Consider the following 24693-nt stretch of genomic DNA (forward strand, 5'->3'; position numbering starts at 1 on the left):
CTATGTTATGGAATAGGGTGGAAGTGTTTTGCTACGAGGTTCGTGGTAGAACTCATGCTTGGCTTAACCGCCAATACTTGATGTATGCCAGCGTATACCTGGCTACAGTGGTCAGCCTCGTGAGATCTATTCTCTGGGTTCACGAACCTGATGTGCGAGGTGCGAAGGATCTCCCGGGGGAATCTAAGAGGTATGCTTCGGATGGTTGTCGTTTCCTGAAGTATCTGTAGTGTCTTTCGCTTCAGTGTTTATCTAACTACGAGGGGTCGTGTAGGGTTTCAAAGCACTCCATGGATGATGGAAATGGTCCCCTTGATGAAGTGTAGTTTAAAAGCCCAAGACTTGTCTTTTCCCTATAAATAGTCATGTATTATTCATTATTAGGGTTAAGAGTGAGGCAAAATATAATGTTAAATTCTTTAGTCTATGCTTAAAGTGTAATTCATTCCTCATGTTTTCAATAAATCGAGTGATCATTCGACATAATCTTCATATTTGTGTTTATTCTTATTTTCCACATCTTGTTCATCAAATCTCAATTAGGGTTTTAGTCCCAACAAGTGGTATCAGAGCGGGTCTTTCAAGATCTATTGATTTTTGAAGTATCGGTTCTTGATTTGATGATTTTCTACAAAAGTTATTGAAGATTGTTGGTGTTTTGGCGGTATGGAATAAAGATTTATGTTCAACTTACTGTTCATGGGGATTTATGTTGTTCATTTAATGTTCATCGTGGTAAATTTATTTTCTTCCCTCTTTGGATCTGATTAATTTGTCTTCAGATCAATGAATCACATTTGAGGCCACACAATCGACTCTTATTCCGTTTTATCACACTATTGATTCGATCCAGTATTGTTCACTTGGCCCAATTATTTGATCCGTCCCTATTCATGCGTGTATTTGATAATGATCCATTTTTTTCCCTCATATTATATCCAAGTTTCCGATAGCGTGCTCTAAATCATCGATTTCTTTGAAAATTACAAACAATCGTTGATTTCTATGAGATTATGGCTTATCGACATTTGTATATCAACAATTCCCGTTTCCTTGTACTGTTCATTGTTGGTTGTTTGGGCCATCGATCGTGTTTGTTGTTACCATGTACTGCAATCAACAAAGCTTATCTATGTTTGTCAAATCTATTGCTCATCCGTTGCTAAGTCGATTTCTATGAACAACGCCATTATCGGGACCAATTTTGATTTTATCAATTGATTCTATGTTTTCAAAAAGTCAATTTGTTCGTTCTTTTGCTCCAACGTCAATTTTTCTTATAGATTATATCGATTCTGTGATATTAAAGACGAATTGGTGTCTCAATGATTTAAAGTTTTGTTTGAGGTGCCAATATATGTTGCGAGTCAAGAGTACAGATTATGTAGTGTGATGAACAGATGAGGATCGGATGAACAGAACTGGGTTTGTTTGTGGTCAAAAACAGAATAATCAAAATTGGAACGAATGTTTAACCTGTGAATGTAATCGGAAACAAGGTCTAGGAATCGTGACTCATATTTGCAATCGGAATCAAGCCTATGTTTGGAATTGATTTGGAATCGCCAAGCGGGTATTGCTAAAAGTCAAAATTGGATTGAAGGTCTCAGAATAAGAACCAATTTCCGATCTCAAAATTAGATTTCCTGAATTGTGATGTTGGCTGGAATGAATTGGAAAAGGAACCAAAAATGAAAGACATATTCAGAAATGTGATGTTGGATGGCATCAAATGGAACGAGATGGAATGGTCTTTGTGTGTCTGTTCACTTTTGTAGGTCAAAATTGGTATTGCAAAATCTTTGGTGCGAGTGAACTCACTGAGAATGAATGTAACCAGATTTGAGAGTTTATCGGAATGAAATCGTAACAGGGCTCAATTGGTATGCACAATGGTCAACAGAAAAGTCAAAATCGCTATGAAAGCCTTACCTGTGAATGCTCGTTTACTGTGCTACTCTTTGGGGTATAATCGATGATATTGAAACGAGTCTATGATTGGGTTCGTATGTTGCCTTGGAACGAATGAAGGGAAGACATAAAGCAAACCTGGGGTTCGACTTGGCTAAGGTTTCACTTTTTGTTCGCATCGTGATGCTTGATTTCATTTTTGTATCAATGGCTTTGGTATGTACCTGGAACGAAATTGAGTTCGGTTGGTAGCTCTTGGAACAAAATCACTAGGAACAAAAGTAATGGAACGAAAGGGGGATGAACCGAAAGCGAACATGTGCTCGGACCGAACATGGTTTCGGTTCAATGAACCTTGACCGAACTTGGTTTTGGTTGCTTGTACTCGGAGCGAACCTATTGGAGTCGATGTTTATATGTGCCAATTTCAAGGTTTTGCATCTAGTTTGAGTCATCGTTGAAAGATCAACTGGAGTATGATGCAGTGTTCGTTCAATCTCATCTACATGGGGAAGATGACTAATGATTACATTTTTGGTCCCTGCAACTCCAGCGAATTGGCACTTTTGGTCCCTTTTGTTTTCATAGTTTGGCTTTTTTGGACCATTTCCAGTTTTTGCTTCAAATAAAGGGGTATATTGATGCTAAATTACCATTCCAGCCCCTGTCTTTCAGCAAGTGGCAGTTTCTGCCCTATATTTAGAAAAGTTTACAAATTTGAGGGCTGATGAACAGTTTTGAATTCTTTAATGCATATATTTTTTCGTGAACAGAAAATTTTGGATTTCATCAAGTCTTGGCGGTTCTGAATGTCGTTTTTCATGATAACGACAAATTTTCACGACTTTTTCGGATTTTATACTTCATTTTGTCGCGGGGAGCACAGTAGTTTTTATCCATTCAAGATCATTCTCATGACCATAAGAATGATCTATAATCATGTTTTTTATTATAAATCGGGGGAGAATTTGGTATGGCCATTCGAAATTGGATTTGTGACTTTTCAAAGTTGAAGATTTTTGATAAAGCTTGTGGTAGAATTATGAAGGTAGCATTTACAGTGGAAGTTCTTCATCGATCTTTGCTTAAGCTTTTACAGAGAAGTATCCTTTACAGCAGAAGTTCTTTATCGAGCGCTGCTAAGGACTTGTTATATCTCCGACTTCTAGTATTTTCTTGATCAAGTGGCGTTACGAATCTTAAAGTTTAGGTTGTTACATGATATTTTTTTGATGTCTTATATCATTAGCTTATTTGAAGATCATTGTGACTTGGAGGGGGAGCTCTTCGAAGACAAGAAGTGATTCGGTTTCTTTGTTCTGAAATGGGTTTTTATGGCGGGTTTGGTTTTAATTAAGTTTTTTTTGGGATTACATTCGAAAATGAAGTTTAAAGACATTACTTAAGTGCTTGATTTATATATCCTAGAGCCCATGTTTTAAGACGATTGAAGAATCAAGATTCGTGGATTGCTTCATCTATTCCTCGTTGCAAGATCTTTTTTTTTTGCTAGATGCTTGTTTTGGAAGTTCAAGCATTGTCATCCATTCCATACTTTGAGGGGGAGATTATAGGGTTTCAAAGCACTCCATGGATGATGGAAATGGTCCCCTTGATGAAGTGTAGTTTAAAAGCCCAAGACTTGTCTTTTCCCTATAAATAGTCATGTATTATTCATTATTAGGGTTAAGAGTGAGGCAAAATGTAGTGTTAGATTCTTTAGTCTATGCTTAAAGTGTAATTCATTCCTCATGTTTTCAATAAATCGAGTGATCATTCGAAATAATCTTCATATTTGTGTTTATTCTTATTTTCCACATCTTGTTCATCAAATCTCAATTAGGGTTTTAGTCCCAACAAGTCGGTCAATAGTGTGCGGTACCCTCCCTTGGGTACTTCGAAAGGTTTGAGATAAGAGGGACGATTGACGGATCGCATTAGGTTTGATTAATTGTGTTAGATTTAGGTTCGGAAGAAGCTTTATTTGCCGACATGGCTATGGAGAAAGATCTTTTTACACAACACTAAGAATGTACACATGGCTGCACGAAGTCAAACCATGATCAATAGAGTCGTCGAAGTTGGCACACTCCGACATGATGTATATATAATGAAGATCGATAGAGTCATGTGCCGAACAGGCACACTAGTTCTAGGCGTCTCGGGTTTCGTTCTATGTATCGCCACTGCGGATACTTGGACCGATAGAGTCGACGCGGAACTATAGAGAGTTCTAAGTGTTTCCGAATAGAGTATCTTTTCATGAACGAATCCTCACAAGGAATTTCTATAATCGCCTCACATATACTAGTCATGTATCTTTAAGGTGGGGAGGACGGTTGACTGAGCGACCCCGCCCTAAATCCACAACCCAACGAGGAACAGGAAATGAGGCGGCATTCGCTCACTCTAGGTCTGTCCATCTTAAATATACATGGCCGTAGCGTATATGTTTGGCCACTATAGTTTTACCTGATGAATTTTTAAATCTTATAACAGTGCTGCGACTTTCGCCTTACTGGGAAGAATTTACATTTGAATTAGTCTTTTATTGTTCTTAGTTTAGGTATCCTAGATCGAGAGACGCACCAAAAATCTAACGAGCCCCTTGCTGCTTTTCGCTAAGCAGTAGTGTCAGGCTCCTTCTGTGTCTTTGTCTTTCCTTCGGTTGGGCAGTCCTTCTTGAAGTGTCCCAATTCACCGCATAAGTGGCAAACTGTACGGGTCACCACATTGGTGGTTGATGTAATGAACTCAACCGGGGTTCTGCAGACGCGAGCAGTATGCCCCAACATGTGGCACCTAGCACAATAGAGCTCCCGGCAGGCACCATGATGATGGTAGCTGCACTTGCTGTAGTGGGGAAGGTCTCCTAGGTACGGTCTTCTTGGAATCGGGAGGGAAGGATTGACAGGGGTATAGACTGCCTTAACTCGTTGCCCATCGGAAGGTCCTTGAGCCAAGGTACTTCCCACCTCTATCTTGAGTTTTCTCTTTAGTGGGTTTGAGTGAGGTTCTTGGGTGGCTGAGTATAGAAGTGTTGGTTGTTGCTGTCGATTGTCAGGATCGGAATTCCCGACAGGGCCCTTGCTACCATTGGCGGTGTTAGCATTCAGGTGAGCCATGACAGCTGCTACGGCTGCTGAGACTGCAGCTTGGAACGTAGCTTCATCGAATAAGAGAGCAGGTTTCTTGCTTGTGGATTGGTTACGCTTCTTCGGTGGCATGGTTTTTCCTACATGGAAAGGAATACAAGATAATGAGAGACGATAGTTAACCCTGGACATTTCTGTCCTGAATGTATTAGGCATAAATTTTTCCCGTGCCTCGGGTACTGGTTGTCTGAGTGTCAACCTACATCCCTATGATGTAGTCCTGGTAATCGAAGTGAGTGTATGAGTATCAGAAAAAGGCCATAAGATGCGAGTCGTTCCTACTAAGTTACCTTTATACTGGAGAAGGTTTCACTCTCTGACCTGGAGAGATTTGAGAACAGTTCGGAACGAAACTGCGGAAAGAGAGGCTCACAAGGGCAGATGGCTAAAATTCTCTCAATAGAGGTGCGGGGATCCGCCCCAATCGCGTATCTGGCAACGGGAAACGACGATTTACCTAACACATAGCGTGAGTAGTGTAACCACTAACTCACTAAATTGTACTATTTTAAGGGTGAATTATCGTGACGAATACGAGGATAAGACAATTCTCGGGTTCCATGTACCAGCTCCCGCTGTTTGTCTCGTATCTTTGACTGAAATCGGCGTTGGTTTCCTTCGGGTAGTTTCCTAGGGTTCTCTTCTTGTATGGACATATTGAATTTCTACTCCGCCTTTCTTCTGATTCCAACTCTGGGTGTCATCACTTTATGATGGATGACTGGGAATCTCCGAAGTTTAGGCGAATCTCTCACCGTTGTCCCTAAAAGATACGGGCACTTGGTGAATTTAATAGTCTCGACCCAGTTCATTTATTTCCGAACAGAAAATCTTCTCAATGAACCTCTTCGGGGTCGAAATCAACGCTTCTGCCAAGCACTGAAGTGGGTAGGGTTTTCTACAGGGTTCGTGCGAGAATGGAAATGTCCAAAGAATCCTAAGAGATTATTAACATTTCACTGGATGATCCATATCGAGTCCTGCTACGATTACACAGGGTATACAAATCATATATAGCTTAGATCCGATAGGCCTTCGAATATGTGATACTACTCTAGAACCACATCCCAACGAGGAAAAGGAAATAGGGAGAAACCACACATTCTTAGCCTATGGGGTCCTTATTATATATAACCTTGGGAGTACACCCTCTGTAGTTGTAGGTATATCAATAAGGATCTTTTTAGTTATTCATGCAAGGTTGTCTATGCATCCTAAAATACCCATATGGTATTTTAATTCTTGTTTGTTTCTTATCTTCTGAATATGATTTTGGGATTAGTGTGAATCTTTTAGCGTTCTAAAATACTCCTATAGTATTTTAACTTTAGGTTTGGATCTAGCAATCCTAGTTGGTAAGTTTCAGACCTGTTGTACGCCACTATCACCCCCAAGCACACGTTCATCGCATCTCGGATAAATGTAGTTGATCAGGTAACATTTATCCCAACTTACGATTACATAACTGCCCAGGTTTGACTGTAGGGCTCAACATCCAAAGACTTTTATTATTGTTCTTCTTGTGATACTTTTGTTCAAGTGTTTAGATTCTGGATGTTATTATACTTTGGTAAAATATGGTTATATTTTAAAGTATAATTCTTGGTTAGAGTGTTTTATCCCATTGTATTTATAGGCTGTATATCTTTTATGAATTGATATACTTAGCTCACTATAAACAATGCTCTGATACCAATCTGTCACACCCCAAAACCGGAACGGCGGAAACATTCTGGGTTGGATGACGTCATGTCAAGTATCACAACACATGCATTATAGTAATCAAAGTACAACAAGACATTGCATTAATAGTAATAATTTTACATGGTTACATTACAACAGTTCAAAGTAATACACACAAATATAATAAGTACAGCAAGGTAATAAGCTATCTTCGTCAACAGCTCCGAGATGTACCTGTCTAAATGCTGACCTGAGAATACAAGTTATTTGAAAAAGCGAGTATCAGCATTTTTACAAATGCTGGTGAGTTCATAAGTATTTAGTGACATTTCATTCAAATAACTTTATAAAGTAATAGTTTAAGTGATTTCAGTGTATTAGAGTCCTTTCCAGAAAATCCTATATTTTCATTAAATAAAGCAGCCTTCTACCAAGACTGGTCAGATGTGTGGTAAAAAGTAGTTTTCCCTAAGTTGCTATCATTATCAAAATACTGAATATGATTATTGAGGAAAGCAAACGACATCGGGGAATATCATATGCCTCAGCTGTGAGGACTGCTGACTAAGGCAGGGAACCATAGACTCCAGGAAGGTATCAAACGAACGACACGCCTGGTTCAGTCTAAAAAGTGAAGACACGGACCCCAGAAGGTACCAAATGCAAGGTACAACTAGTAAGGTCTAGAACAGTGAATACAGACCGTAGACAATATCAAATGAAAGATACATCTAGCAAGGTCTAAAACAGTGAATACAGTGAATACAGTGGATACAGACCCCAGACAACATCAAATGAGAGATACGTCTTGTAAGGTCAAAACAGAGGAGACAGACCCCAGACAATATCAATTGAAAGATACGTCTTGTAAGGTCAAAACAGTGTGACTCTGAAAATGAATTACCAGCATACAGTGTAAATTGCTGGCGAAATACCGTTACCTTAAGGCCATGAATTATAAGGTAACCCGGGATACTCGTAACCATACTAACCGACACTAGAGTACCAGACGCCCTACAAGCGTCTATATAATGTGACATTTGTCACCCCTTGGCTTGGTGAGCCATGGACTGTAGCTAGCAGTCAGGGTGCGGGGGTGTCAATCCCGTATAGATCTATACACACAATGTCCGCTCTCCTTACAGGAGACCCTGGTTACCAACTAGACGACGGAGAAGGCCGTGTCCTGAAGATGCATCCCAAATAGTGGGTTTCTAATGAAAGTGCTGAACTAGAGGTAGAGACTTCCCAATAGTGGGTTTCTAATGTAAGTGTAGACTTGAGGTAGAGACTCTTAATTGAACTGACTGAAGTAACCCGTATGCCTAAGCTTGTATACATAGTATATAACTAATGAATCAAATGACCTTCGGATGGACATCCGATTCCACCAGACCACATCTCAACGCAGAAAAGGAAATAGGGCGGATAAACCTTCCTAAGTCCATCAACCATTATTTATATGCATCTACACAAGCACATACATACATCTAATTATGCTTGAGTGGGTATCAAGTAAAAGTGATTCTCGTGAAGTAGGAGTGTCTAACAAGTGAAGTAAGAGCGGTCGCAAGTGAAGTATAAGTGTCGAATAAGTATAAGCGTATCGCGAAGTGGAGATGACAACAAGTGAAGTAAGAGCGTATCAAGTATAAGTGAAGTAGAGTCGATCTCAAGTATAAGCGTATCGCGAAGTGGAGATGACAACAAGTGAAGTAAGAGCGTATCAAGTATAAGTGAAGTAGAGTCGATCTCAAGTATAAGCGTATCGCGAAGTGGAGATGACAACAAGTGAAGTAAGAGCGTATCAAGTATAAGTGAAGTAGAGTCGATCTCAAGTATAAGCGAAGTAGACTCGTATCACTAAGTAAGAGTGCGAATAAGTATAAGCATCATCAGGTATAAGTGACTTCATGTATAAGTGAAAGCATTACAGAGTAGGAGTATAAAATAAGTATAAGCAAAGCAGCAGTAACTAACAAGTAAAAGTATACATGAAAACCTTGGAAAAACCTTTATACTCAGGAAAATCACATTTGTATTCTTTGGTAAAATAAGTATGAAAACCTTAGAAATCTTTGGGAATCTTTCATAAATCAGTTTGAAAATGGAACTTTGATAATGAAATAAAAGTACGAACTTGAACAAGTGAAAACCCTTTTTGAAAGCCATTTATAGTGTCCTACTAGGTAAAACAGTGTTCAGTGGTAAAATCTTGTGCATGCAGGTTATCAATCACATGTGATTGATATGATAACTGGCATGTTTAACTTGCATTCCCCCCCTATAAAACATGTAAAAACATTTAAAAGGTTCATTCAGGGGTATGAACTCACCTGGTGTAAGTAGGTCCGACGAGAGTGCTGTTTGGGCGTTCGGTGCCACGTAAGGACTTGAAAACACTCAATGACCTATTTAACATATGATAACATATGTTCACATACAATTAGTATATTTAATACTAATTAAACAATTATACATGCTCAACGGAGCGGAAAACACTTTTGGTTGAGTGCTTGGGGTCCCGGGTAGCGTTTAAGGGTGCTAAGGGTCTCCTATGAGTTGTGGAACTTTGCTAAACTCAACTATCAAGTGTGTGAATGGGTTTAAAGCATTAACATGGACCAACTTGGAGTTTACAGCCTAACTCAAGGGAGTTACAGCTGTAAACTCCCAAGGTCATATTCTTGGGTGTTTTATGCTTCTAGCTTGCTCATTGATTTATTTTAAGCACTTTTCCCAAAAGGCATGAGTGGGTTCGAGGCCTCTAAGGGCATGTTCTATGAGTTTACGGCCAAGGGACCACTCCTAAAGGAGTTTACGGCCTTAAACTGTAATCCTTAGAGTTTTGGGAAGTTTAAAGCCCCTAATGCCTTTCTAGTGATTTCTAATGAGGTATGATGCTATTTTGGAGGATTAAAACCATCATTTGAGTGGGTTTTGGGGAGTTTATGGCCTAGATAAATGCTTGGGTCGTAAACTCGAAGTCATGCCTCATATCCTTGTGTTTAAGCCTTTAAATCCCCTCCTAGTATTTCATGGTAAATGTATGAGGCTATTTGGGGGACAAAACAATTATTTTGGGCATGCTTAAGGGTGTTTACGGCCTTGACCCTTGTCTGGGATGTAAACTCCCTTTAATAATTCATTTTGGAGTGTTTCAAGGGTCTAAACTCGAGAGGATAAGTTCCTAAATTATGTATGAAGCCCTAGGATGAGTTTGGAGTGCATTTAGGACCATGACTTGTGGAGTTTACGGCCTAAGCATGTGCTTGGGCCGTAAACTCTTCTTTGAGTCCTAAATCCATGCATTTTAGTGTTTAAACACCCCTAGGCTATATCCCCTAATAGTTTCTAAGCTTATGGTCAAGTTTAAAGGCATGATTGGCACCATTTTAGGGGTTTACGGCCCTAGAATGTTCCTGGGCCGTAAACTCCTTATCCTATGCCTTCTTGGATGGTTTTTGGGCTATAAACATGAATCCATACGTTTAGAATAAGCTAGGGTAAGCGGACTTACAATTTAGAAGCGTTTGGTTGCGGATTCGGGGTGAAAACGGGTCTAGAGACAGAGTATAGAGAGAGAGTGTAAAAAGTCTCCAATGGACTCCACTCAACCTTATATATAGGGTTTTAAGTCGGGGCTCAGTGGTATTTTACCCGATACTGCCGTTAAACGAGGCTTTTGGTCGCACTCGATTTAGTGGTCGTAACTATAAAACTTGACATTTTCCAATTTAATGGAAATGTGTGTCATGTGTTTTTGTTCCCTTATATCACGACTTATCGGCATATACATTATAAACAAATGGGATGTTTATTAAATTGATGCCCTCTAACTAACGAAACTTTTATACAGTGGAATATTCCGTTAACGGTAACGGGGAAAATGTAACGGGAACACTAGGGTTGTCACAATATCACAACCATTGTTGGGCATATGCCAATCACTCCTCGGACCAGCATAGTTGATCAGGCTATGCCATTCCCAAGACTGACCATATATCCCCAGGCTTACTTGTGATATTCAACAACCGTAATACTTTTTTTTCTTGTCATTGTGACACTGATTTTAGTATGAATGCAGGCATGTATACTTACTTAAATATTTTATTATTTAAAAGTATAACTCTGAGACAGAGTATTTTAATCTCATGTATTTATAATTAGTATATCTTTTATGGGTTGATATACTATATTCACTATAAACAATGCTCTGATACCAATCTGTCACACCCCAAAACCACGAACGACGGAAACGTTCAGGGGTGGAGGACGTCATGTACAGTATCACAACAGTGTAATATAATAAACAAGCAACAACATCATCCATTGCATTATAAGTAAAGTTTAATACATGTGTGTTCTTTCATTGTAATAAGACACCAAAAATATACAATCAAAATAAAAGACGAGACTTGTCTGCTCCGTCTTCTCAAAACCTGGCCTCCGTACTTGTCTACTGATGACCTGAGAATACAAGTTATTTTGAAAGCGAGTATCAGCTTTAAAGCTGGTGAATTCATAAGTATATATGTGTCATTGCCTTGTTTGTGAAAATCTGTTATGAAGACCATGTAAAACGTTAAATGAAAATGTTGATGTACGTATGAAAAACCCTTGAAAATCCCTTATTTTCTATCAGTTTGAGATGTAGTCTTCTACCAAGACCCAAATGTTTTGTTTGTAAAATGATAGTTTTTCCTTTGTATTGACTAGTACTAAAAGTGCTTAGTCTAACTCATCGTTTATGTGAATGTATCACAAAATAAAGTAAACAGGAAAATGTACTACTGTAAGTGTCGTCACTGGGTACTAGGACTAACACAACATCGCATTAAGCGAGATATGTAACCTAATGAACATCCGAAGATTGTCCAAAACAAGTATTAATGTAAGTGTCATCGCTGGGTACTAGGAGTAACACAATCATCGCAATAAGCGAAAGGTATAACCTAATGAACATCCGAAGATTGTCCAATTGTCCTCTGTAGCAGCAGCAGGTGGGTGGAAGGGTTAGTCTCAATCGATCTACCTAATATAAGTAGTAACCTTAGACCTCCGTAGATTGTCATCGACCACTGGTGCTAATCAGTGGGGTTCGGAATGGTAAGTCCCGCCGAGCTATCCCATTGAACCGAGATAGGAAAGACAATTTACACAGTAAGTACTAATAAATCATCCTCGTAGTCCTAAGTACAAGTATCCAGGTAAGTGAATACAGGATAATGCACCTATGTAAAAGTGTTCTTGTATGGTATTCATGTATGTGTGTCCATGTAACAGGTAAGTATATGTAAACATATTCATGTATCAGGTAAACATCTGTAAGTACTCATGTATCAGGTAATGTTCTAGTATAGACTCATGAATGAACTGACTCTTGTGTGATTCCTTGTAATAGAAGTAATGTTTGATATCTTCAAATTATCCCTATGATAATTTGTTGTAATATAACTGGTTGATCATGTAGATTTATACACTCTTACTACTCAAGGGTGTGGGAAACTAAATAAAAGATGTAAACTATAACATCAATACATATATAAGAATATAAGTGTATATGCATAGTTTAGTTGAAGAATGTAAAATGGTTTTGTAAGACATCTTATGGGTTTTGAACAATAATTAACAATGACTTGATGTCATTTTGATAACATTTCAAAGGTAAAACATTTGGTAACAATGTGTTTTTAAGATGTAAAACCATTTCATGCATCACATTTTGTAGCATGTGAAATCTGTTAAATGAAAAACACAGTTATAAAATACATATCAATGATTCAATAACATGTTTGTTTCTACTTGTATTCCCCCCCCCCCCCCCATTAAAGCATTTAAAATCATTTAAAATATTGATTAGGGGTATGAACTCACCTGTAGTTGGTGATTGGGATGAACTGAACGGTATAGGATGGCTAGGTGTCAAACGAGGACTTGTACACGCACTACGATCCTAATGAACATATAATCACACATATATGCACTCAATTAGACTCAAATCACTAATTGATAATGTTAAGACATCCTAGACATAATAAACACTTTACATAAGTGTTTTAAGCCTTAAGGATTGCATTTAAGCTATTATGGGACAAGGTATTTGTGTTTAGGGTTCCAAAGGACCCTACATGTGAGTTTACTCCCCATAAACCATCACACATGGAGTTTACGGTTGTAAATTCTTGAGTTTACGGCCGTAAACTCCCAACCATGGGGTTTTGGTGTGTTTTGAAGTCCCAAATGATTCCTAGAATTATTCTAACTTGGTGGTTAAATTCTTGGAAGGGTTTAAGGTCTAGAAACACTCCATTTAGGAGTTTACGGCCCTGAGGCCATTCCCCTTAGAGTTTATGGCCGTAAACTCTAAGTATGGTGTGTTTTTGATGCTTTCAAGTCCTTTGCATTTGTGGTATAGGTTCTAGACTTTTATTCCAAGCATATGAAGGCATTAGGCACACTTTGGTGCCCTTTTTAGGAGTTTACGGCCCAAGAACCATGTCTTGGCTATAAACTCACTTTGTTAAGTGACTTTGATGTGGTTCAAGCCCTTGATTTAATGGTAACAACTCTAGGTAATTGTCTAAGGCTTTAGGAGCCTTAAAAGTGCCATTTTGAGTTTGAAAATGGAGTTTACGGCCTATGATATTATTGGGCCGTAAACTCCCAAACTTGGGTGACTTATGGATGTTTTCTTGTCCCTAACACACATACATAATAGTCTAAAGCTGTTGTATAACACAAAGGTCGGTTTTGGCTTTGTTTCTGGAGTTTACCACCCAAGAACACTTTGGGGAGTAAACTCCTAGATCTAATGATTTAGCCATCTAAATCATGTTATAAGCACATAATAAGCATTCTAACACTACTAGAAAGAGTTACTCACGTTTTGGTATAAAAACCTGAAGATCCGTGAGAGAGAAAATGGCTTTTCTCTAGTTGGAAATGTGAATAATGAATGTATTTGGTTCAGAAATCTATTTATAGTCCTGAAATATTTTTGGCAGAAAATATTTTTATTCCTGAAATGATCTCTAATATAATAGAGTGTTGGAATAACAATGTTGCACCAAACCATAGTACACCCACTCTCCTGATATTTCCTAAAGTGTAAACCCTGAATTACTCAAACTTACGCAGAAAGTCTGAAAGTTAACTGTGACTGCTATAACTTCTATTGAAGTGATATAGTTTGTACAGAACGGAAATTTCGGGATGTCACAGATAAAAATGAGGATTTTATAATAGAGTCTATACATATAAAATGTATTAGACCTCATCCTATATTATCTATGTAAAAGTACTCATGTAAGTGTATATATGTAAGTGTACTCATGTAACTGTTCTTATGTAAGTGTACTAATATAAGTGTTCTTATGTAAGTGTACTCATGTAAGTGTTCTTTCTCTATCTAGCATGTATAGTAATGTATTGTAACGTTCTGCGTGTGCTAGCTGTAACGTGTGTTCTCTCTCTCTATCTAGCATGTATAGTAATGTACTGTGTGTACTACCTATAATGTGTGTTGTCTCTCTATCTAGCAAGTAATGACTCATGAATGAACTGACTCATTGTATGATATCGCGTTCTAGTAATAATTCTAGTATCTTCCTAAACTACCCATATGGTAGCTTACTAGTAATCTAACTGATACGTATGGACATTGATGTATACCCTTGCTACCCAAGGGCATTGGATGAACTGGAAGGAACTTTATGACTATATATGTACATATGATATATAATTAATATTGGAACGACCTTCGGGTGGCTACCCGATGTCCCACCAGACCACATCCAAATCGAGGAAAAGGAAATAGCGTGGATAGTCTTCCTAAGTCTTTTAAACATTTCTTATATAACTATACATATATAGGCATGCAATTGATAATATAAAAGCATAAAATAAGTTTTGTAAAACCTTTGAACATAATTATTATCAAAGAGAAGATAGACTTGATGTCAATCTATAAAACAGTTTGATGTAAAATAGTTTGAAGTAAAAACAGATCGGAGTAAAATGGTTTTGAAATAGGATCATACAGTGTGTAATGAATAGTTTAATAAGGATTTTTAAACATATAAAACATTCAAGAAAATCATTTGAAGAACTTGTTTGGTAAAACGGTTAGTGCGTAGTAAATCATTTGAATGTTGCGTATTAATCACATGTGATTGATGCAATAACTAGCATAATTCTACTTTTATCCCCCCATAAAACATTTAAAATATTGATTAAGGGGTATGAACTCACCTGTGGTGAGTGGTTCTGATGAAAATGCTGGATCCTATGCTAAGAGCCAAGTGGTGACTTGAGTACACACGCGAATCCTAATCAGCATATATTGACACATATATGAGTATAATTAGTGTTTAGAACAACTAATTATTGAATTGGGATCACCTTAGGGACTAGAAAACACTTATATTGCAGTGTTACAACCATATATGATTGTATGAAGGGGTATATGGCTTTACAAAGGAGTGTATGGTCAAAATACACACCATATGTGTGTGTGCGGCCATACTTGGTGTGTGCGGTTGGGTGTGCGGCCATACATGGTGTGTGCGGCCGTACACCTAGTGTTCTTGGTACCTTTTATGAAGATCTTCAAGGAGATTAGGATGATACTTGAGAGGATTTCGAGTTCTATGCTTGAAGAAGTGAAAGAAGTGTTCAAAAATGACTAAGTGTGGTATATATAGGTGGAGTGTGCGGTTGGGAAGAGTGTGATTAGGCCGCAAACACATGTGTGTGGCCGCACACTCCATGTGTTGGAGTGTTTGGCCTCTTTTTGATTTCTACACATTGAGTTAACCCATTTCCACATTCCAACCTTAATTAGAACACGTTTAGAACGCTCCAATAGACCCTAAATGGTACTACAAGATAGCAAAACGAGTCTATTATTGATAAGAAATGAAGAATGCAAGTTAGAAATTTTCGGGTTGTCACAACGGCCGTAAACACCTCCCTGGCCGTAAACACATATAAGATATTACATAAAATACAATTTCCTAGAAAAGCAAAGTATAAAACATAATATTGACCCAACAAAGCTATAGCACCTTATTATGTTTGTTCTGTTATTGTGTATTGTATCTTCCTCCATGTTTCTTTTTATTGTGTGTTCTCTTATGTTATTGTGTATTGTATATAGTATGAAATGACTCTCTAAACTATACCCATTATAGTTTACTAGTATTCTACTTGAACTGTTATTGAAAAGAGTCATTTTACTAACAAGTTATGTTTATACTTTAAAAACGGAGTTTTGTTAAACTATAAAGCAACATAACTATAAAATAGATTTTGAAATGTTTTGACTACTTATAGAAAACATAAGAAATATTTTGAACGATGTTTATAACAAATAATTACACAATTATCATTGTGTTCAACTTGTATCCCCCCCCCCCTTAAAAGCATTTAAAATAGTTAAAAGATTCATTACGGGGTATGAACTCACATGTTGTGGGTGATTCAAACAGGTATGCGTGTAAGGATAAGAAGTTCCGCGAATGAAGTCCCAAGGCACAACAAGCCCTAAATGATATATAATGACACATATTGGCATGAATGTAGTGTTTATAAGCAACTATATGAACGAAAACACTTTCCGGGACTAGGAAACACTTTGACCAAGTGTTGGAATCACATGTGATTCAACAAAGGAAGGTAAATGGCACTCACATGAGTTTAATACCATGGGTTTATGGCCAAAGGGAGTTTACGGTTGTAAACTCATGGTCACTCATGTATAAGTGCAATTTTGAAGGCTTGAGAAGTTTTAGGGACTTTAGCTCTATACTAGGATGAGGAAGACCACCTCAAATGAGGCTTTTGATGAGTTTACGGCCCAAAGGGGTTTACAGCCGTAAATTCATGGTCATGATGGTTTTGAGTGAAGTTTAAGGTCCTTCAATAATCAAGGAAGGGTTCTGGGTCACTTGCCTTGCATCCTACAGGGTTTATGGTCCAAATGGCCACCTAAAAGGGGTTTATGGCCTTGGGAGATGGCCTGGTCGTAAACTCCATTTGATCTTATGTTCTTGATGTTTTTTAAGTCTCTAAACATGAGTCCTAACTAGATATGAAGTATAAGGAAGAGCACTTACGATCTAGAAGCTTGAAATGGTTGATATTGGCCAAAAACACTAGTGTGTGTTCTTGGTGATCTTGGAGATCTAGACAAACATGATTTCCATGGATGAAATCAATGTATGTAACTAGTTAATAAGAAGTATCAACTAATCAAGGGATAGAATACTTAATCTTTTGAAGATCTAAGGAAGAAGGTTGGATGATAGTTGAGAGAGAATGAAGAAAATCCGACTAAGGAATGAAGAAATGAGAAGAAATGACCAAATGCCATATATATGGGTGAGAGTTTGCGGGCAACATGAGTTTACGGCCGTAAACTCCATCTTATGGAGTTTAGGGCATGAATTTGGTATTGTGGCTTTAGCAGATACTTTCTAACACTTATTCCTTAAGTTTATTAGGTTCAAAAGTCCTTAGAATGACCTTTAATCGGGCTAGAACTCCGTACTAATGAGTTTGACACTCAGTTGAGTTGATTGACTGTGTCTTTAAAGCAAAAAAAATTCGGGTTGTCACACCTCGCCTATGAGCCCCTAGCTCTGAACATCACCCTCGCAATCGGTCAGGTTCACAGCCTCCTCAACGAGAGCTCTCACATAACCTCCCTCGCACCGAACTCCTTTCCAACTGCGAACTTCCCCGGGTGCGAAACCCTCCCCCACTACGAACCCACTTTCGCATCCACTACCTTCACAGACCACAAACCCTCTCGGACCATCAAAAGCCCTCGCAGGTTCGCATCTTCCTTCCAGGTTTTTAACCACTTTCGTATTTAAGCCCGTTTTTTTGTAATTTTAACATAGGAATTTCACCAAATTCATATTTTCATCATATTAAACCCTCCAAACTCATATTTTATTCTCATGTTGAAGAATTATTATCTATAAATCATATCTTTTTTTCAAGATAACACATAAAGACTTGTTGACTTTTCCCATAAAGTTATGACACCAAGCCATCCCCACATCAACTTTATGTCAGTATTCACACTCTACCTAGTCAAATCATTTTCCTTTTCAACTTTACCCAACACTCCATCAGATTTGTCCTTGACCAGATCTACTCAAGAAATCTTTATTCTTCACCTATAAAATCTCATTTGCATCCTCCAAAAAACAAATTCTCTCTCTCCCTCTCTCTCTCTCTCCCTCTCTCTCTAGAACTTAACATCCCAAGGAAGTCTCGAGCTTTTCCTCCATTCTTGGTATGTTCTTCATTCTACTCCTAATTTTCTACACTTCTTCATACAAATCACGGATCATTTACACAAATATCGATATATTTGTTCTTAGGATCCTCAAATCCTCAAGCATCCTTCAAGTGTTCTTGACTTGAAACTCCCTTTTTTCAACCTTCCACCTCAGGGAATCACTCAAGGTGAGTTCATACCCCTACATTTTCATATTTCTTCAAGTTTTTTTTTGGGGGGGGGGGGAATACAAGTTACTACACTCAAAACATATTCTAAACTATATCAATAGCTTTCATCAGAAAAGTTATGGTCTATTCACGAACTGTTTTGACCATCTTAACCTTAATATCTTTCAAATATGCTAAATACGCATTTATTTTAGGTTTATACCTTTCAAATAACTACATGCACACATTCATACGATATTTCTATAGTTTATGGCGATTTTTACCAAACTGCCTATCATTTCAAATATGATTTCGGAGCAGTCAGTGAATATGGACATTTTCACACTAGTTAGAGACCTCTAAAAATCATAATAAAAATTATGAACAAACTAGACACATTTTCTAAACTCTTACGGACCAGTCAGTCAATACGAAATCAGTTTTGACTTACAGTGATTTTTCTATGAACTTTCTAAAACAGTGATAGGAAAGTTAAAACTAGTAAAATAGTTTATAAATTCATTAACACTTTGTAACATGTTGAGCAAAGTGTATAACAATGTTTAGCTACATCTTGATTATATTTCATGCTAGTTTACTTTCATGAAATAGAATTTGTTAGTCATCATAAGGATTTCATTCATTGCAAACATATATGACAAACTATAATAGGTATAATTTATGATTCGTTACACTACAAACTCACTATGAATGGTTTCCAATTACACTGCAAAAAGGGTTTTCATTTACTACAAACATATAGGATAAACTATAATAGTTTTCATTTACACTACACGTAAACTCGTTGAATCAAATTTTTGAGACGTTACTTCATTGTATTATTTAGAGTATTGGTTAAAGTCTTGTATTATAACCATAGTCTCATGTAGGAGAGAGTGATACTTATATATAGATCTATATTGGGACTGAAAATTCCGCAACTTATCTGTATGCAACAACTAGACCAGCAAGTATGGGGGTGAAAAATATCAAAATATTTTGACGCTCAAAGTACGTCATAACGGGCTTACTATGTCAATTGGATGATTATAATAACTCACATAGGAAAACAACGACACATATAGTTTATGGGAATTTTTACATTCAAATGGGTTTTAATTATTTAAAACTGCATATACTATCATAATTATGGAAAATACTTGTACATTTCCGTCTTTGGGTCTTGAGAATACAACTCATTTTATAAGGAAAATATTAGATTTTTCTTGAACATGCACTACATTTACAAAGAAAGGTTTTCAACTCTACATACAAAAGCTTATGCACTCACAAACTTAATTGTTTACACTCTTCCAAAGTTACTTTTATTGTCAAGTAATCAATAAAAACTTGTAACTACCAGCTTTTGAGGATGGAACGCTACGGCGTCAGACAAACTATTTTTATCATTATATTGTAATCGATTTTGAAACATGTAACTCATGAAACCATGTCACTTTCTCGATTATATTTATGACGGTTGTATTTACGTTGATCACTATTATACTCGTTATGAAACTATACATGAAGTCCTCCACCCCGGATGTTTCTGTCATCCTTCGTTTGGGGGTGTGACTGAATGGTATCAGAGCATTGTTTATAGTGAACTAAGTATATTGAACCACATAAGATATACCAATTATAAATGCATTGGGACTAAAGCTCTCTCATTAAACGTTTTTCATACAACGATACTTTTGGAAATAAAATGTTTTTCTTTTTAAAAGTATAAGTACATGCATACATGCTTGTATAGTGTCGTAACTAGGAAAAATACAAAGTAAAAGAGGATGAGTTGTACGCTACGAGTATGCCTTGGGATATGTAATCAAGTTTAGGATGAACTTGAAGAGAACTGGAGGAAGAAGAAGACGAAGAAGAGTCAGAAGAGGAGTAAGAAGAGGAGCCGAAATTTATCAAACCTCCTTATATTGCTAGAGTTCCCAGAAACTGGTTCGGCTATAATGGGCCTATTCCCCGTTGGGTGGCAGACATCAACAGGTGGAGTCGTCACCAGTGACAACGTTCACCTTTTGGAAAACAACAAGGGTACTATAACCCGAACCATGGGGGATCAGCTGACAGAGCCCTCCCAGTCGTGATCCAGCAAACACGAACCTCAGGGATCAAAATAGAGAAATGGCAAATCGAGTTTGAGAGCTGAGCGTTGATGTAAAAGCCACCAATGCTCGTACTCGAGACCTGGAAAGACACTATTATCCCATGGACTAAATCATTGAGGACTTTACCGCCGCTCGGGCGGAGGTAAGGGAGTATCAGGAAAGGCACTCGTCTCTCAAGGAGAGAGTGATTGCAGCTGAGCGTCGGTTAGCAGAACTACAGGGCGCCTCAACTTCGTCTCAAGGACCGCAGGGGACTGGTCGTTGTGAGTAGGGTTCATACTACTCACAAATATTTATAGACTCGGTTTATGAGTATGCGTCGGTGCTACTCTTCTCTATGTGTAGGTTCGCCGTGTGTAGGTTCATACTGCAAATAAGTGATTACACTAGTCAAAGGATTGTATTGCTGTCAAAATTTTCTTTACAATGATGTGATGTAGACCTGCATCAAGGTTAAATTTTCCAAACACTATGTATTAAATCATATCAATGAAATTGGAATGCATATTATATTTCATTCGGAGTACTACCACTAAATTCATAACAATGTATATCGTTACTTATGGTGAATCCACGATTACTTAGTGTATGCAGTAACGTTATATGTAATGAAGATTCCATCGATTTAGAAATGGTGGTTCCACTTTAGGTCATGTTCCGTATTTGGTTGTGGGCTTAGGGCATACACCAAGCGATTGTAGAAAGACCTAGTATGGATAAAGTCACAAGATTTCATAAAGATATTACTATTAAATTCATAAGATCAATCATATGGACTTTCATTATGAATTGCTTGCGAATAATTTAAAGTCGGGACATAATACAGATAATCTAGTTCAATAACAACCGACTTATCGTTACTGTTAAAGGCTTACCATCTTTTTGTCTTTAAAAACTTGTGGCAGAAATATGCCATTGCGGAAAAATCCCAAGCCTTCCCACAACACACCACCACCACCTCCGCCACCATCTCCGACACCACCTCCACAGTTTGACCTCGCCATGTTCCAAGCTGTCGTAACAGCAGTCATGGTAGCCGTAATGTCACAAATCGGTACTAATGGTGCTTGTGGTTCAGGAAAAAGTACTACAAACTCTAACCAGGGAGACAGTCAGGGACGCTCAAAGGAATGTTCCTACAAATTTTGCATATGGCAAGCCTAAATCCTTCAATGGAAGTGGGGGCATCATCACTCTGATGCAATGGTTCAAGAAGACTGAATCAGTCTTTGAGATTTATGTGTGCCCTGAAGCTAGCAAAGGCAAATTTGCAACTTGCACTTTCACTGACTGAGCCCTTACCTGGTGGAATGGTCATGTATAGTCATTGACTCTCCCAGTGGCATATGTAATGAGCTGGTAGGATTTGAAGACCCTAATGCTAGCCGAATATTGCCCAAGGGGCGAGGTTCAGAAATTGGAACAGGACATTTGGGGCCTCAAGATGACCGGTTTTGACATCACATCTTATACAACTAGGTCCAGTGATATGGCCATACTATGTCCCGAGATGGTCACCCTGAAGAGTAAAAAGGTGAAGAAATACATGTGGGGAGTAACCCCCCAGATTCAAGGGAATGTGTTGGCTTCAAAACCGACTACATCTGACAGTTGCATATAGTTTGCACAACAACTCATCGACCATAGGGCAAGCCATGGCACTATGTCAGCTACCCCTGAGCAAGCGAAAGGAGGAAACAACAAAAGAAAGTTATGGAACAACAAGGAGAGTCATCCGACCCAAGATTCCGCTAAGAAATAACAAATAGTGGCGGTTTGCGCTGCCACTACCCCCGCCACTCCAGCACCCCTGATGGCGACAAACGTAGCACAAACCTACAAATCATCTCTTGCGTCAAAGCCCAAAAGTATCTCCACAAGGGATACCACGCCTTCTTAGCCCATGTAGTGGATAAGAAGCATGAGGTGAAAGACATCAAGGACATTCCTGATGTCTGTAATTTCCCAGATGTATTTCCAAAAGACTTTCCCGGAGTTCCATCCGTACGACAAGTCGAATTATGAATCGACCTAATCTCCGGAGCTACCCTCATCGCCAAATCACCATACCGCCTAGCACCAGCTGAGATGCAAGAATTATCCAGCCAACTAAACGAACTGCTAAGAAAAGGGTTCACCAGACCAAGCTTCTCACCTTGGGGAGCGCTAGTACTATTTGTAAAAAAGAAGGGTGGATCGTTCCGCATGTGCATCGACTACCGCGAACTGAATAAGCTTACCATAAAAAACCAATACCCTCTACCCCGAATCAACGACCTTTTCGACCAACTCCAAGGAGCACCTTACTTCTCAAAAATCAATTTGAGGTCGGGATACCATCAACTACGGGTCCAGGAGGAGGATGTTCCTAAAACATCATTCAGGACCGGGTATAGTCACTAAGAGTTTGTAGTGATGCCCTTCGGATTAACAAACGCACCTGTGGCGTTCATGGACCTAATGAACCAAGTTTGCCAGCCTTACTTAGATAAATTGGTGATTGTCTTCATAGACGACATACTATTCTATTCAAGGAGTAAGGAAGAGCACAACCAACACCTACGACAAGTATTAGAGACATTAAGGGCGGAGAAATTATATGCAAAAATTCTCAAAGTGCGAATTTTGGATTCGAGAAGTGGGCTTCCTTGGACATGTGGTTAGCAAGGAAGGGATACACGTGGATCCTTCCAAAATCAAGGCGATCGAGAACTAGTCAACACCAAGGACACCTACCGAAATCCGTCAATTCTTAGGCCTCGTTGGCTACTACCAAAGATTCATCCACAACTTCTCCAAGATCGCCAAACCACTTACCACCCTGACTTAAAAGGGTGTAACCTTCAACTGGGGAGAGAAGTTCGGTGGGTTCAGGGATGTCATCATGAATGAAGCACACAAAACTCGATACTTCGTACATCCCGGTTCAGAAAATATGTATTTGGACCTTAAAAAACTTTATTGGTGGCCGAACATGAAAGCTGAAATTGCTACATTTGTGAGCAAGTGCCTGACTTACACCAAGGTCAAGGTAGAATAACAAAATACCTTGGGTTTGTTGCAACAACCGGAGATACCTGAGTGGAAGTGAGAGAGGATCACAATGGATTTCATAACCAAGTTACCCAAGACAGCAGGTGGTGTCGCTACCATTTGGGTGATCGTTGACATGTTGACCAAATTTACACACTTCCTACTAATAAAGGAAACCGACAAGATGGAAAAACAAACCAGAACATACATTAAGGAAATCTTGCAATTTCATGGCGTACCAATATCCATTATCTCCGACAGGGATATTCGATTTACCTCACAGTTCTGGTAGTCACTTCAAAAATATCTGGGAACTAGGTTGGACATGAGTACATCCTACCACCCACAAACCAACGTGCAGATTAAGAGAACTATTTAGACGCTAGAACACATGCTAAGAGCTTGTGTGATAGATTTTGGTAAAGCTTGGGATACCAATTTACCACTTATCGATTTCTCATACAATAACAACTATCACACTAGCATCAAGGTTTCTCCATTCGAAGCCCTTTATGGCCGCAAGTGCAGATCACCGATGTGCTGGGCTGAAGTGGGTGACACACAACTAGATAAAGGACAAGTCCTTAATAGCACTCTCACTGACCCATAAATCATAGGAGAAATGATCGAGAAGATTTTCCAAATTCGAGAAAGATTAAAGGCTTCTAGAGACAGACATAAGAGTTATGCGGATAACATACGAAATCCCTTGGAATTCCAGGTCGGAGACCAGGTGCTGCTAAAGGGCTCACCCCTAAAGGATTGATACATTTTGGAAAACGGGGGAAACTAAATCCAAGGTATATCAAGCCACTCGAGATCCTCGCCAGGATTGGCCTAGTAGCATACAAGCTCCGATTACCGCAAGATCTAAATAACGTACATCCTACCTTTCATGTGTCCAACTTAAAGAAGTGCTTGTGCGATGAAACTCTCGTCATCCCTCTTGACGAAATTGAAATCAAGGAGTGTCTCCACTTAGTGGAAGAACCGGTAGAAATCATGGATCGAGAGATCAAAAGAAAGAAACAAAGTCGCATTCCGATTGTGAAGGTCCGATGGAACGCTAAGCAAGGACCCGAGTTCACCTGGGAACGCAAAGATCAGATGAAAAAAAATACCCGCATTTATTCCCTAACCCTTGAAGTCCCAGTTAAAACGCTAATTTCGGGAAGAAGTTCCCTCTAACGGGGGGATGATGTGACAACCGTCAATTTCTAGTCAAGTCAAAGTCAAACAAAGTCAGCGAGTCAAACTGGTAAACTCAACTAGTGCTTGTATGATAGGGCTTACTCTATATTTACTATTGTACAACTCTCTATATT

General features: G+C 38.5%; 1 pseudogene; it reads right to left on the minus strand.

The window, feature by feature from the left end:
• The window catches only part of LOC145076037 (nuclear transcription factor Y subunit A-3-like), a 122379-nt pseudogene extending 101013 nt beyond the window's left edge, over positions 1-21366 (minus strand).
• Positions 21367-24693: the final 3327 nt, after the last annotated feature.

Source organism: Lactuca serriola, chromosome 9 (genome assembly GCF_051521515.1).
Source record: "Lactuca serriola cultivar US96UC23 chromosome 9, Lser_US96UC23_V15, whole genome shotgun sequence".
Classification (NCBI taxonomy): Eukaryota; Viridiplantae; Streptophyta; class Magnoliopsida; order Asterales; family Asteraceae; genus Lactuca; species Lactuca serriola.